Below are 15,802 nucleotides of genomic sequence, written 5' to 3' on the forward strand. Positions count from 1 at the left end.
GAAAAACAGTTCGTGCGCGTGCGCGCACCCCCGACACACCCTCAGCGGCTGGCCCAACACACGCCTCCTCCGAATGGCCCCGTCAGGCCCCAAAAAGTCTCTTCACTCCCGGAATGTGTCTAACCATTCCCGGGAGCCGAAAATGCGTCGCTGCCCTCCCCCTGGCAGCCTCTCTTCGCTCCCAGGGACGTGCCCCCCCCAAACGCCGGAGCGACCCGGCCCAAAAAACAAACCAAAAAAAAACCCCGACGCAAACGTCCTCCAGCTCTCCGGTCCCCGATCACCCACTCTCCAGCTCCATTTCCCTCCTTTCTCCCGGGACGTGCCAAATCGTCCTCGGGAGCTGAAAAAAAAAAAACGCGTTGCTGCGGAGCCCCACCATCGATGGCTCCACCGACCCCCCTAAGCCCTGAAACCCGGTTTTCCCGTGCCCTGTCACCCTGCCGGAATTCGGCCCCAAGAACAGGCCCGAACATTGGCCCCGAACGAGCACTGCAGAAGGTTCTCACCCGAGCACCTTCCCTGTCCCCGGCAAAAAAAACAGCGCTGCTTCTCACAGCCAACTGCAGCCTCCTCAAAGCCCTGTATCCTCCGGACACCCACAGTAAGTTAAAAAAACAACAACAACAAAATTATATCATTTTTTTTTTCCTTTAACCCTGTTACATGTAGTAAAGAGGTACTGTATTTTGGTGACTCCCATACGAAATCAAGGTGCAGTGAGATTCACCTTTTGCTGCACCTTGATAATTTTCCCCCTTTGTATCAATCACAATCTCTGACTGGAATCTCAAGTGTATTTAAGGCAGTATGGACAAAATAACAGTAGTGTGGATGGGCCATTTTATCTGGGGCTATTTTTTGTTATCAACTATGTTACTATTATGTTATTACAGTGTGTCTTCACAAGCATTTCAATCAAATTAAATATTGTGTTTATGTTAATGAAGAAAGTTTTTATAAGATTATATTTAAAGAAACAACCTATATTTCATGGTAAATGCAGGTGTCAGGTGCAGATATCTCTTAAGGCTTAATCTCTGAGCAGCAGGACCCAACAGAGACCACACAAAGTCCTCACAGGTGTCCAAGTTCAGCTAGAAATAGAGCGATCACCTCAGAGTAAGCATTATAATTTTACTTCTTTGCTCATTCTCCTTATATATAAGGAACAAGTCCTAATTAATACTTAATATTTTCTGCCTCAGTCAAATACTGTAAATCATCGCCACAATACCCAAGTATAATAAGTGGAGTGGGAAGAAAGAGCATTATCCTAGGAGAAGGTGTTTCAACAATGTTAAAGACAGAAGCTCATCTGATTCTGATTGTACTGATGTTCTTTGACATCCTGTGGAAGACGGCTGAGTGTCAGTGTGCACTTACAAATTACTTCTTAACAAAACTAGATCCAGGGTACCATAGAGATGGGGATGTCATGATTGGAGGACTCATATCTTTAAATTTCTTTCATACACATGATCCTCCATCCTTTACAAATGCTGACTCATTTAAAGAAAATTTGTTGTAAGTAGTATCATGGTTTAGTTCCTATCTGAGGCTGGTTTGTAGTTTTATTTTGGATTTCACTTCATAAACTGTATGTATAACCAATGAACTTTTACCAGTTCTCATAGATAAAGTTACTTTGGGGAAAATTTACATGCTAAGACTTTCATCTTTTTCTGTCTGATCTTTACCCATTGAAATAATCATAATAATACACAACTATATGTGGTGGTGTTGTCTCTCTCGAAACTTCATACCTTTCTGGCAGGTAGAAATACTTTTCTCTCTGTACATTTTTTCCAATGTTGAGAGTTGGATGTTTTCAGACAGCCTTAAATCCTATGTAAACAGATTGAAGAGATTTGGGGAGGGCACTTTTCACAAAGCACATTTGCATTCTGATGCTGATTTGTATTGAAATACTTCAGATATATATCGAACTCTCCATGATTTATTAAATATCTATATTTATGTTGATGACATTTATTTCTTGTTAAGATTAGAGAATCCTGTGAGTAGGACACTTGAAAATCTGCATTTATTCTTTATTTATTTAGTTTATTTATTTAGTTTAGTTTATGATTTACCAATGGTTAAGAGGCAATCATTTGAAACTTAATACACATAAAACTCAGATCTTATTACTTTCCAACTTCGTTAGTACAGGCATCCCTTCCTTTTTTTGTGATCAGTGAGCTGAAGATTGAATTAATTGATAAGATACATAATCTGGGGTGATTCTGGATACTGGACTAACATTGTAACATCAAGTATCTAAATTGATTGGTTTGATTTTCTCCAATTTAAGACTTGTGAGACATTTAAAAGATTTACTGAATCCATTTAATTTCAGGCTAGTATTACAATCTCCTATATAATGATTTGTCAACCTGCGTCCCTGGATGGCTGGCTGGCTGGGTTCGTAACCGTATGCAAATGAGCTACTACATAATCGGCTCGCCTCCAGCCTTCCCTTCCCTCTCAGTGTCCCGCATTCATGGAAAGAGGAAATTATGTCAGAGGAGGGCAGACACTGAGAGGGAAGGGAAGGCTGGAGGCGAGCCGAGCCTGCCACTTTCACTGCCGCCACTTTGACTTGAGGTAAAAAAAAAATTTTAAAGGCAGGGTGGCAGGAAGCAAAGGAGGGCTGTTGTGGGAGAAGATGGCGGGCAGGTGAGGGCTGGGGTTGAACTGGAACTCAGGTGCTTAAAAGGGGGGCAGGTGGGGGCTAGGGCGAGTCACTGGACATGGATTGGATGGGAGGGGAGGGCAGAGGAGAATCACTGGACATGGATGGGATGGGAAGGGAGAGCAGGGGAGAATTGCTGGACATGGAGGGGAGGGCAGGGGAGAGAGGAGAAATCGCTTAGACCATAGCCTTCCTAGGGCCCATTTCATTTTTCATGAAATGGGCTATTTTGCTTGTCTTTGATATTCTCATCGTTTTGATTGTTGTATGGTCTGCTGTTAGGACTTCCAACATATTCTTTGAAGGCAATCAGCATAAAATTAATTTTGTTTTTGTTTTTGTTTGACAAAATTATATGTGATATATTTGTAAAGAATTATGTATGTTCTTTCAGTAACACACTGTGGTGATGACTAATCTTCCTTAGTTACAGAGGAAAAAGCCTCTGCCTGTTTGTGGTCAAAATTTAAACATTTATGTGCTCACATAACTCATTTTCATCGGCTGAAAAAACCTCTGTTTATGTGTGTAATATGCATTCTTCTGAATTTTTCTACAACCACGAGTATGTCAAAGAAGTAGTCTTCATCAGTTAGTGGTTGTAGTTTTCTGTCATGAGAAGTGTTCTTTCCATAACACACCTAGAGCTGTGGGTGAAGTTGGATAGGATTTGTTAAATAAATAAATAATTCATATCTGTTTTGAGGTTCACTCCTTCTCAATTCCGTTGACATCTCCTTACATTGAGGTTTCATTGTTTTGAAAGCAGATGTTATGACCCGGTAGTGGTGAGCCCCTGTGCCCCGACTGAGCACGGCAGAGATGGAGTGACAACCGCACATCGGTCAGGCAGCCAGACAACCCCAAGCTTCACCTGGGAAGCGACCACCGTTCACCGGGAGTTAAGCCCCCAGCTGCAGGCGGCCACCAGGACTTCAGGAACCGGCGGGGTTGCACAGCCGCTGACCAGGAAAGCAGGAAACAGACACTGTCCAGAACCAGTACTCCAACAGGCCAAGAAATAGTCAAAATCAGTCCAGAGTCAAGGCAGGCAGCAAACAAGCAAAATCCGAAATAACTAGCCAAGGTCTGGTACACAGGAGAAAACAGGAACAGAAGGCGGTCGGTGAACAGCACTCCGACAGCAACTCCTCGGAACAAAAGAGGACGAAGCAATGAAGGCCTGGAGGAGGCAGTGCTTTAAATAGTGAGAAAATCTGAGCAAACCACACTCAGGTGAAATCAACATGGCTGCCCCCATAGGAGATCCTCCCAAGACCAAATATGGGGTTCCTTCCTGATCTCGTTTACACAAGATGGCCGCCCCCTCCTGAGCTAGCCAAGATGGCCACTGCCTGTGCTCTAAACCGGATGACGGCTGCCAGACTTGGGAAACTGAAACCGACCCATCCTGGAGAAACATCAAAAAGCCAGCTAGCACTGCCGGACCGCACCTCGCGGTGAATCAGACGCGCAGGCCTGGAATCAGGTGAGGAACGTAACAGTATCCCCCCCTGACGCCTCCCCCGTCTCCCTGGTCCGAGTCGATTAGGATGGAGGGAATGGTACTCACGGACCAGGTCTGGAGCATGGACGTTGGTTGCTGGCTCCCAGGAGTTGTCTTCGGGTCCGAAGTGTTTCCAGGACAACAGTAGAACAACCTCCCTCCACGTAGCTTCGAGTCCAGAATCCGGTCCACCTCGTACTCGGGGTCTGGATCACTCTCTGGCACGACCATCCTCTTAGGTTCCGGATGCCACTTGGACCTGCGGAAAGGTTTCAAGAGAGACACGTGGAAGGCATTGTGTACTCTGAGTTGACCGGGCAGGTGCAGCCGATAAGTCACCGCGCCTATCCTGGAGCGCACCGCAAACGGCCCAATGAAGCGAGGGGCAAACTTGAGTGATGGGAGCCGCAGCTTCAGGTACCGGGGTGCTTACCAAACCTTCTCTCCTGGCTGGAACTGGGAGCCGCCTGCCTCTTGCGGTCGTACGTCTCCTTGGCCTTGACCGCTGCCCGGCACAGCTGCTCCTGAACCTTCTTCCATGCTTCCTGAAGAGTTCGGACCGTGGCCTGAACTTGAGTGGAACCTCAGGCGGGGGAAATTGTGGAGGTAGACGAGGATGACGCCCATAGATGGTGCTGAAGGGTGTAGTCCGGGAGGCTGAATGCAGACTGTTGTTGTAAGTGAACTCCGCCCAGGGTAGCAGGGTGGACCAATCATCTTGGCGCTGATTTGAGTAGGCTCGGAGGAATGCCTTCACGGTTTGGTTGACCCGTTCCACCATCCCGTTAGTCTGCGGATGGTACGCTGAGGAAAAGAGAGTGGTTACCCCAAAAGCTGAACAAAGCGCTCTCCAAAAGCGGGAGGTTGAACTGAGAGCCCCGGTCACTGATGATCCTTTGGGGTAATCCATGGAGCCTGAAGATGTGGGTGATGAAGCTGGCGGCAAGGCTGGCTGCAGTGGGCAAGGTCTTCATTGGAACAAAGTGAGCCATCTTGGAAAACCGGTCTATCACCACCCAGATGACGGTGTTGCCCTGGGAGGGCCGGCAGATCAGTGATAAAATCCATGGACAGGTCCTCCCAGGGCTGCTGTTGTAACCGGCATGGGCTGCATCAAGCCCCACTGCCTCTGATGGGAACTCTTAGTTCGGGGCGCATACTGGACAGGTAGTCACATACTGCCGCACATCCTGCGCCATCCGCGGCCACCAGTAACGACCGAGAGATCAGATGGAGGGTCTTGTGGAACCCGAAGTGTCCGGCGAATTCAGAAGCGTGCCCCACGCAGCACCTTCCTCCGGAGACCCACTGGTACTGCCCTCTGGCATGCGGCACTCGCCCCGGATATGGAAGGAATGCAGGCCGGATTCAACATGGGATATGGCTCTTCCTGGTCCCCGGGAGCCTCGAAACTGCGGGACAAGGCATCCGCCTGGACGTTCTTCTCCCCTGGTCTGAAAATCAGGCGGAAGTCGAAGCGTGCAAAAAACAGAGACCACCGTGCCTGACGAGGATTCAGTCTGGTAGCATTTTGGAGGTATAAGAGGTTCTTGTGGTCGGTGATCACCGTCACCGGGATGCGCTGCTCCCTCCAGCAGGTACCGCCATTCCTCAAAAGCCAACTTGAGTGCCAGAAGCTCCCGATCTCCCCACTGTATAGTTTCGTTCCGCGGGGGTGAACTTACGGGAGAAGAAGAAGCAGGGATGCTTCTTCCCGGCAGCAGATGTCTGGGAGAGCACGGCCCCTACTCCCAAGGCTGAGGCGTCTACTTCCACCAGGAAAGGCTGGGTAGGATCCGGACTGCGGAGGACTGGTGCAGAAAGAAACGCTTTCTCAAGGTGGTAAATGCAGCAACCGCCTCTGGCGTCCAGTTCTTGACATCGGCGCCCTTCCTAGTGAGGGCCGTTATGGGAGCCGTGATGAGGGAGTAGTCCTTGACAAACTGTCGGTAGTAGTTGGCGAACCCCAGGAACCTCTGCAAGGCCCGCAGGCACTGGGGAGCCGGCCAGTCGCGGATTGCAGTCAATTTCCCAGGATCCATTTGTAATCCAGTGGAGGACACAATATACCCCAGGAATGGAATACTCTGCTGGTGAAACGAGCATTTCTCCAATTTGGCATATAAGCGGTGCTCCCGGAGCCGCTGGAGCACAATGCGGACATCGGACACATGCTGGTGCAGTGAGGCAGAGAAAATCAGGATGTCATCCAGATACACTATGACAGAAGTGTACAGTAGATCTTGAAAAATGTAATTCACGAAATTCTGGAACACCGCAGGGGCATTGCAGAGTCCAAGGGCATAACCCGGTATTCGAAGTTGCCCCTCGTGAGTGTTAACAAGCCGTCTTCCACTCATCCCCTTCACGGATCCGCACCAGATTGTAAGCCCCGCGCAAATCCAGTTTGGTGAAAAATCCGGGCTCCTTGAAGGCGGTCAAACAACTCCGAATGAGTGGAAGCGGATACCGGTTTCTTAATGGTGATCTTGTTCAGGCCCCGATAATCTATGCAGGGGCGAAGGGGACCCGTCCTTCTGGACACAAAGAAGAACCCGGCCCCTGCAGGAGAAGTGGAGGACCGGATAAACCCCTTGATGAGATTCTCCCGAATGTATTCTCTCATAACACGGGACTCCTCCCGAGATAATGTATAAAGACGCCCCCGAGGTGGCTCTGCACCTGGCAGAAGATCTATAGCACAGTCAAACGACCGGTGTGGGGGTAAAGTATCCGCTGCCCGGGCGCTGACACATCCTGGAAGTCCTGATAGTCATGGGTAACCCAGATAACCCCTTCTGCGGGGTTGGCAGTGACACAGAGCAGAGTGGTATAGGGGTCTTGACTCGCAGGAGACAGTGCTCAAAACATCGAGAACCCCACTGCCTAATCTCACCAGTAGTCCAGTCGATTACAGGCGCGTGCAGCCGCAGCCAGGGGAGTCCCAGAATCACTGGATGGATGGCTCGGGTGAGCACCAGAAACTGGATCTTCTCCTGATGCAATGCCCCCACCTGAAGATGGATGGCTGTGGTAACCTGAGAAATAGTCCGGGGAAGGCTGTCCCCCTGGATGGAGGTGACCCGGAGCCACCGCTGACAGGGTAGCGTGGGACTTCCCAGCTGGACAAGAACTCTGCGTCAATGAAGTTCCCTCCGGCCCCGGAGTCCAACAAGGCTCTAGTCTGAACCCGACGCTCCCCGTCTTGGAGCAGAACAGGAACTGAGAGCAAATTGTCTGGAAGGGAGGCCAACCGGCCCAGAGCCACTCCCTTCATGGGGCTCGGGCCGGAGCGTTTCCCGACCCCTTAGGCTTGTTTGGGCAATTGCCTGAGAAATGGCCGGCCTCCCCACAATACAAGCACAGACGGTTTCGGAGTCGATGATTTCTTTCTTCCTTGGACAGGCGATGTCGGCCCATTACCATGGGTTCATCCTGGTTCCTTCCGAACCTTCCTCATGGAAACCATGTGCCTCTGGATGAGGAGACGGACCTCCGGATCTCTGCCGCGGCCGTGACATTCCTCTCTCCTGGTCTCGCTCCTGGTACCGGATGTCAATCCTAGTGCAGAGAGCAATAAGGTCGTCCAAAGTGGCCGGAATCCCTCGGCCGGCCAGCTCATCCTTGACTCGCCCGTCCAGTCCTTGCCAGAAGATGGCCGTTAAGGCCTCCTGGTTCCACCGAGCTCCGCGGCCAGCGTGCGGAACCGGATGGCGTACGCCCCGACCGACCCGGAGCCCTGCTGAATCCGCAGCAGTGCTCCCGAGGCAGAAGATGGTCGGCCAGGTAGTCGAACACCATCCTGAAATGCCGCAAGAACTCCTCCAGGTTGGTCAGTATCGGGGCTCCGCTGTTCCCACAAGCGGAGATGCCCAAGCCAGAGCGGCACCAGACAACAGAGAAATGATGAAAGTCATTTAATTTGATCGGAAGAAAAAGCATCCGGCTGTAACTCAAACAAGATCTGACATTGGTTAAGGAATCCCCTGCAGGTTGCTGGGGTTCCATCAAAGCGCGGTGGCTCCGGGAGACGCAGACATGTGGTGGAAGCCTCCGCTCTAGATCCTGGAGGACCCGCAGCGGCCTGCTGCTGGGCCCCTAGAAGTTGATTGCTGACGTTCTGCAGTATACTGGACAATCGGGCTATTTGCGCCTGCTGCAGCTGTACCGCCTGAGCCAGCTTAGGAAGCTCGGAACCATCTGGCGAGCTCATGGCTTCGTCCTACTGTTATGACCCGGTAGTGGTGAGCCCCTGTGCCCCGACTGAGCACAGCAGAGATGGAGTGACACCGCACTCGGTCAGGCAGCCAGACAACCCCAAGCTTCACCTGGGAAGCGACCACCGTTCACCGGGAGTTAAGCCCCCAGCTGCAGGCGGCCACCAGGACTTCAGGAACCGGCGGGGTTGCACAGCCGCTGACCAGGAAAGCAGGAAACAGACACTGTCCAGAACCAGTACTCCAACAGGCCAAGAAATAGTCAAAATCAGTCCAGAGTCAAGGCAGGCAGCAAACAAGCAAAATCCGAAATAACTAGCCAAGGTCTGGTACACAGGAGAAAACAGGAACAGAAGGCGGTCGGTGAACAGCACTCCGACAGCAACTCCTCGGAACAAAAGAGGACGAAGCAATGAAGGCCTGGAGGCAGTGCTTTAAATAGTGAGAAAATCTGAGCAAACCACACTCAGGTGAAATCAACATGGCTGCCCCCATAGGAGATCCTCCCAAGACCAAATATGGGGTTCCTTCCTGATCTCGTTTACACAAGATGGCCGCCCCCTCCTGAGCTAGCCAAGATGGCCACTGCCTGTGCTCTAAACCGGATGACGGCTGCCAGACTTGGGAAACTGAAACCGACCCATCCTGGAGAAACATCAAAAAGCCGGCTAGCACTGCCGGACCGCACCTCGCCGGTGAATCAGACGCGCAGGCCTGGAATCAGGTGAGGAACGTAACAGCAGATAAGTATTTGAAAATTGTATTATATCTTCATTTTACTTTTCTTCTTCTGTGGATTACATCTTTATCTCTTTCAGACCCTCTGTGTGTGACCTATTCTGCAGATTTTACACCATTTTTGGTCAATTTTCATTTGAATTACCTCCACCTTATTGATGTCCATTTGTGTTTTATGTCTCCAGTACCCAAGGGGGTGTCTTATCATAGACCTATACACACTGTCTTCAATTTAATCCTCACAAAGGTCATTTCCTATTTCTAAATTCTACTTGTCACTGAATTTCTTATATATTTTGCTCCATTTTGTCTTCCATCAGTACTCTGATCTTCAACCCTTTATGTACTGAATAATAAGAAACTCTTCTCTGCTATATCATTAACCTTCTGAGCACAGTGATTTCTTAAAATCTATACATTTGTCAAGACACTCAGCACCACAACCTGAAGTACCTCTAACTGCAGAAAGCAGAAGTGTTTCTAATAGCACCAAACCAGAAGTACTTCTAACAGCAAAACAGAAGTGCTTCTAACAGCACCAAAAGGGAAAAGCAGGGGAGCCACAAGGAAAAGCAGGGAAGCCAAACACATAAGTCAAAAGTGCACACTGCACCAACACTAACCTGGACCTAAAGCAAAAAGTTGCAAAGGCCCTGAATGGAAGAACACCACTTCCTTATCGAGGCCCTGCCTGATGATGTCACAACTACCAGACACAGGCAGACAGCATACTGAAACACAGAGAGGCTTAACCCCCACAGGTGCAGTATAGTGGGGTAATTAGAGTCACGGTGGAAGCAGCCTGCACACAGAGACAGAGCTAACTCAGGCAAAACAGACAGAGACCAGCTCAGAAGCTGACCGCCAGCAATAAGGTGAGTCTGGGAGGGGTCACGGCCACAATCGTGACACCCCCTAGTCCTAGTACTTTTGGAAAGCGTGAACAGACGCTTCACATCTACCCATTCACCTCCACTCATTATTTTATAGACCTCTATCATATGTCCCCTCAGCCGCCTTTTCTCCAAGCTGAACAGCCCAAGCCGCTTTAGCCTTTCCTTATAGGGAAGTCGTCCCATCCCCTTTATCATTTTCGTCGCCCTTCTCTGCACCTTTTCTAATTCCATTATATCTTTTTTTAGATGCGGCGACCAGAATTGAACACAATATTCGAGGTGCGGTCGCACCATAGAGCGATACAAAGGAATTATAACATCCTCATTTTTGTTTTACATTCCTTTCCTAATAATACCTAACATTCTATTTGCTTTCTTAGCTGCAGCAGCACACTGAGCGGAAGGTTTCAACATACCATCAACGACGACACTAGATCCCTTTCTTGGTCCGTGACTCCTAACATGGAACCTTGCATGACGTAGCTATAATTCGGGTTTCTTTTTCCCACATGCATCACTTTGCACTTGCTCACATTAAACGTCATCTGCCATTTAGACGCCCAGTCTCGTAAGGTCCTCTTGTAATTTTTCACAATCCTCCCGCGATTTACCGACTTTGAATAACTTTGTGTCATCAGCAAATTTAATTACCTCACTAGTTACTCCCATCTCTAGGTCATTTATAAATATGTTCAAAAGCAGCGGTCCCAGCCAGAGGCGTAGCCAGACAACAGATTTTGGGTGGGCCTAGGCAAGAAGTGGGTGGGCACCAAGTGTTCTCCCCCTAACCACCACCCAAAAAAATATCTCAGCCGGTGAGAAAATGCTTCTTTCCATCTTGGCAGTCTGCAGCAGGCGTGCATTGAAAACTGAGCATGATCAGGTGCCGTTATTGTGGAGAGTAGCATTTTTGTTACCATCAGGGGGAAATCTTGAGCTGGCTGAGCTTGGGATCCTCACCAGCTACTGCTAAACGTGCAATATATCCTTGCAGACGGGAGAGGTTCCGAGGGATTGGAGAACAGCGAAGGTGGTCCCTCTTCACAAAAGTGGTGATAGGGATGAAGCTGGAAACTACAGGCCAGTAAGCCTCACTTCGATTATTGGAAAAGTAATGGAAGCGATGCTGAAGGAAAGGATAGTGAATTTCCTGGAAGCCAATAAGTTGCAAGATACGAGACAACATGGTTTTACCAAAGGGAAATCGTGCCAAACAAATCTCATTGAATTCTTTGATTGGGTGACAGGAGAATTGAATCAGGGACGAGCTATAGACGTAATCTATTTAGATTTCAGCAAAGCTTTTGACACGGTTCCTCACAGGAGGCTCTTAAATAAACTGGATGGGCTGAAGATAGGACCCGAAGTGGTGAACTGGATTAGGAACTGGTTGACGGCCAGAAGCCAGAGGGTGGCGGTGAATGGAATTCGCTCGGAGGAGGGAAAGGTGACAAGTGGTGTGCCTCAAGGATCAGTGCTGGGACCGATTCTGTTCAATATATTTGTGAGTGACATTGCCGAAGGGTTAGAAGGTAAAGTTTGCCTATTTGCGGATGATACTAAGATCTGCAACAGAGTGGACACCCGGGAGGGAGTGGAAAACATGAAAAAGGATCTGAGGAAGCTAGAAGAATGGTCTATGGTTTGGCAATTAAAATTCAATGCGAAGAAATGCAAAGTGGTGCACTTAGGGAATAGAAATCCTCAGGAGACGTACATGTTAGGCGGGGAGAGTCTGATAGGAACGGACGGGGAGAGAGATCTTGGGATGATAGTATCTGAGGATCTGAAGGCGACGAACAGTGTGACAAGGCGGTGGCAGTAGCTAGAAGGTTGTTAGGCTGTATAGAGAGAGGTGTCACCAGCAGAAGAAAGGGGGTGTTGATGCCCCTGTATAAGTCATTGGTGAGGCCCCACCTAGAGTATTGTGTTCAGTTTTGGAGGCCGTACCTTGCGAAGGATGTAAAACGAAATTGAAGCGGTGCAAAGAAAAGCTACGAGAATGGTAAGGGATTTGCGTTACAAGACGTATGAGGAGAGACTTGATGACCTGAACATGTATACTCTGGAAGAAAGGAGAACAGGGGTGATATGATACAGACGTTCAAATATTTGAAAAGTATTAATCCGCAAACGAATCTTTTCCAGAGATGCGAAGGAGGTAGAACGAGAGGACATGAAATGAGATTGAAGGGGGGCAGACTCAAGAAAAATATCAGGAAGTATTTTTTCACGGAGAGAGTAGTGGATGCTTGGAATGCCCTCCCGTGGGAGGTGGTGGAAATGAAAACAGTAACAGAATTCAAGCACATGTGGGATAAACATAAAGGAATCCTGTTCAGAAGGAATGGATCCTAAGGAGCTTAGCCGAGATTGGGTGGCAGAGCCGGTGGCGTGAGGCGGGGATAGAGCTGGGCAGACTTATACGGTCTGTGCCAGAGCCGGTGGTGGGAGGCGGGACTGGTGGTTGGGAGGCGGGGATAGTGCTGGGCAGACTTATACGGTCTGTGCCAGAATCGGTGGTGGGAAGCAGGGCTGGTGGTTGGGAGGCGGGGATAGTGCTGGGCAGACTTACATGGTCTGTGCCCTGAAAAGGACAGGTACAAATCAAGGTAAGGTATACACAAAAAGTAGCACATATGAGTTTATCTTGTTGGGCAGACTGGATGGACCATGCAGGTCTTTTTCTGCCGTCATCTACTATATTACTATGTGTGCTACTGTTGGGCAGGCCTGAGGCCTAAGTGGGTGGGCCCCGGCTCACCTAGGCCCTCCATTGAGAATACTGACCATTTAACCCTACTCTCTCTTTTCTATCTTTTAACCAGTTTTTAATCCACAATAGAACACTACCTCCTATCCCATGACTCTCCAATTTCCTCTGGAGTCTTTCATGAGGTACTTTGTCAAACACCTTCTGAAAATCCAGATACACAATATCAACCGGCTCCCCTTTATCCACTTGTTTGTTCACCCCTTCAAAGAAATGTAGTAGATTGGTGAGGCAAGACTTCCCTTCACTAAATCCATGTTGACTTTGTCTCATTAATCCATGCTTTTGAATATGCTCTGTAATTTTGTTCTTAATAATAGTCTCTACCATTTTGCCCGGCACCAACTACAGACTCACCGGTTTATAATTTCCAGGATCTCCTCTGGAACCTTTTAAAAAAATCGGCGTTACATTTGCCACCCTCCAATCTTCCGGTACCACGCTCGATTTTAATGATAAATTACATATTTCTAACACTTTTTAACCACGCCGGCTGTCGTTTGGTCTTCTGTCCTCCTTTTTTAATACGTGGAATATATTTGGCCTGGGCTTCCAGGATGGTGTTTTTGAACAGCATGCATGCCTAATTTAAATTTTTGACCCTCGCAGTCGCTCCTCTAAGTTTTCTTTTCACCGTTCTTCTCATTTTATCATAGTCTCCTTTTTTAAAGTTAAACGTTAATGTATTTGATTTCCTATGTATACTTACTTCAAAGCTAATATCAAATCTGATCATATTATGATCACTGTTATCAAGCGGCCCCAGCACCATTACCTCCCGCACCAGATCATGCGCTCCACTAAGAACTAGGTCTAGAATTTTCCTTCTCTCATTGGCTCCTGTACCAGCTGCTCTTTAAAGCTGTCCTTGATTTCATCAAGGAATTTTACCTCCCTAGCGTGTCCCGATGCTACATTTACCCAGTCAATATCGGGGTAATTGAAATCACCCATTATTATTGTGTTGCCCAGTTTCTTTGCATCCCTAATTTCCTTTAACATTTCTGCATCCGTCTGTTCATCCTGGCCAGGCGGACGGTAGTACACTCCTATCATTATCCTTTTCCCCTTTACACATGGAATTTCAATCCACAGTGATTCCAAGAAGTGTTTTGTTTCCTGCAGAATTTTCAATCTATTTGATTCAAGGCTCTCCTTAATATACAATCCAGCTTATTTTCGAAAGAGAAAGACGCCCATATTTCGACCCAAATCGGGAGATGGGCGTCCGTTTCCCGTGGGTGCCCAAATCGCTATAATTGAAACCCGATTTTTGGCATCCTCAACTGTAGTCTGTCACGGAGACAAACAAAGATCATGGGGGCGTGTCAGAGGCATGGCAAAGGCGGGGCTGGGGCGTGGTTATCAGCCGAGGAGAGATGGGCGTCTTTAGCTGATAATCAAAACAAGAAGGGTGTTTTTGACGAGAATTTGGTCCGCTTTATTTGGACCCTTTTTTTTCAGGTCCAAGTCCCAAAAAAGTACCCCAACTGACCAGATGACCTAATGGTGAACCTACCTGAGCCCTCAGGCTATGCTGATGTATCAAGGGACCCAATGCCATGGATCCCCTCCTGGGGCAAGAGCCCATGAATGATGCGCTTGATGGGGGCCAAGTTAGTGGTGTCATCTGCTGGGAAGTTGGCATCAGCCTTCCTCCTGACATCACACCTCAGCCGGCGCCACTTTCGTTTGCAGTCTTCCACATCTCTGCCACAGTGAAAGACCACGTTGAGCTGGTCCCTTACTGCTTCCTTTCAAATGCCAAATCTTCTGCAAGATAGAAGTTTGTACACCAGGAGTCAGGGGATGGCCCTTCTTGCCTTCAGCACACAAATTCATTTGGAAATGAAATAGGAGAGACTCACAACACTGATTGGGGGGGAGGGACATTACATTGGTACAGATGATGTCATTGAGGTGGACATGAGGACAGAGAGTACCGTTTTTGTGCAGTATTGTAGGGATGTGGGAATGTTTTTGCTTTCTAGTACATAGATTCTGTTAATGAATGTGCATGTGCACGTATCACTGATTACCCTTAAATGCAGACTACAGTTTGTGCTTACATTGCTGAGGTAGCTCTTATATGTGTAGCCACAGGAGGGGGGGATGAGCAAACACTTACCTCTCCAACCTGTCCCTTATCTCACCCCAGGCTTTGATGGAGAGAGTCCTGGGGGGCAGGTGGTGGTGGTGCCTGAACAGGATTCGTCTGTGCTTGATGCACAGCTGCACCAAGTATACAGTTTCAGCTTCGCTGAAATTTGGCTCTCTTCTCAGAGACATGTTTCTCAGTGAATAACCGTTGGAAAGCATGCATCGCCTTATATGGACGCCCATGCATTATGGACGTCCTTACATGCACAGCTCCATATATGGATGACCATCCCATATATGGACAGGTCAGTACATGCACGTCTTGACATCTATAATAGCTCCACACATGGAATATCTGGTGTGGGCTTCCGAAATATACTTTCAAACAAAAAACATTCATTATTTAAAGTCTTAATTTTTTCTGCTGTGCCTTTCAGCTTTTATAAAACATTTCCTCATTTTATCATTGTTACCATTTCAAAAATAAAATGATACAGTAGATTTCCTTAGTACATGCATATTTTTGAAGCAGCTATAGTAGTCACGTAAGGTAATGTTTATAATTTTTTTTGTAATTTTGATGCTATTTTAATTATGTATGTTTACGTTTGGAAATCACCTAGTTTCTAGGTAGTCTATCATTTTTTTAAAAATAAATATGTAATTAAGACCCAACACTGTTACTTCTTGTACTAAATCCTGCATTCCACTAAGGGTTAGAGGTAAAACGCCTCCCTGCTTTGCTGGTTCTTAGACCAGTTGCTCCAAGAAGCACTGACTTATTACATCTAGGAATTCTATCTCCATAGCCCTTCCTGCTGGGGCATTTAACAAGTTAATAATGGGGTATTTTAAATCACCAATTATTATACT

This window comes from Microcaecilia unicolor, chromosome 3 (genome assembly GCF_901765095.1).
Source record: "Microcaecilia unicolor chromosome 3, aMicUni1.1, whole genome shotgun sequence".
In the NCBI taxonomy this organism is placed as follows: Eukaryota; Metazoa; Chordata; class Amphibia; order Gymnophiona; family Siphonopidae; genus Microcaecilia; species Microcaecilia unicolor.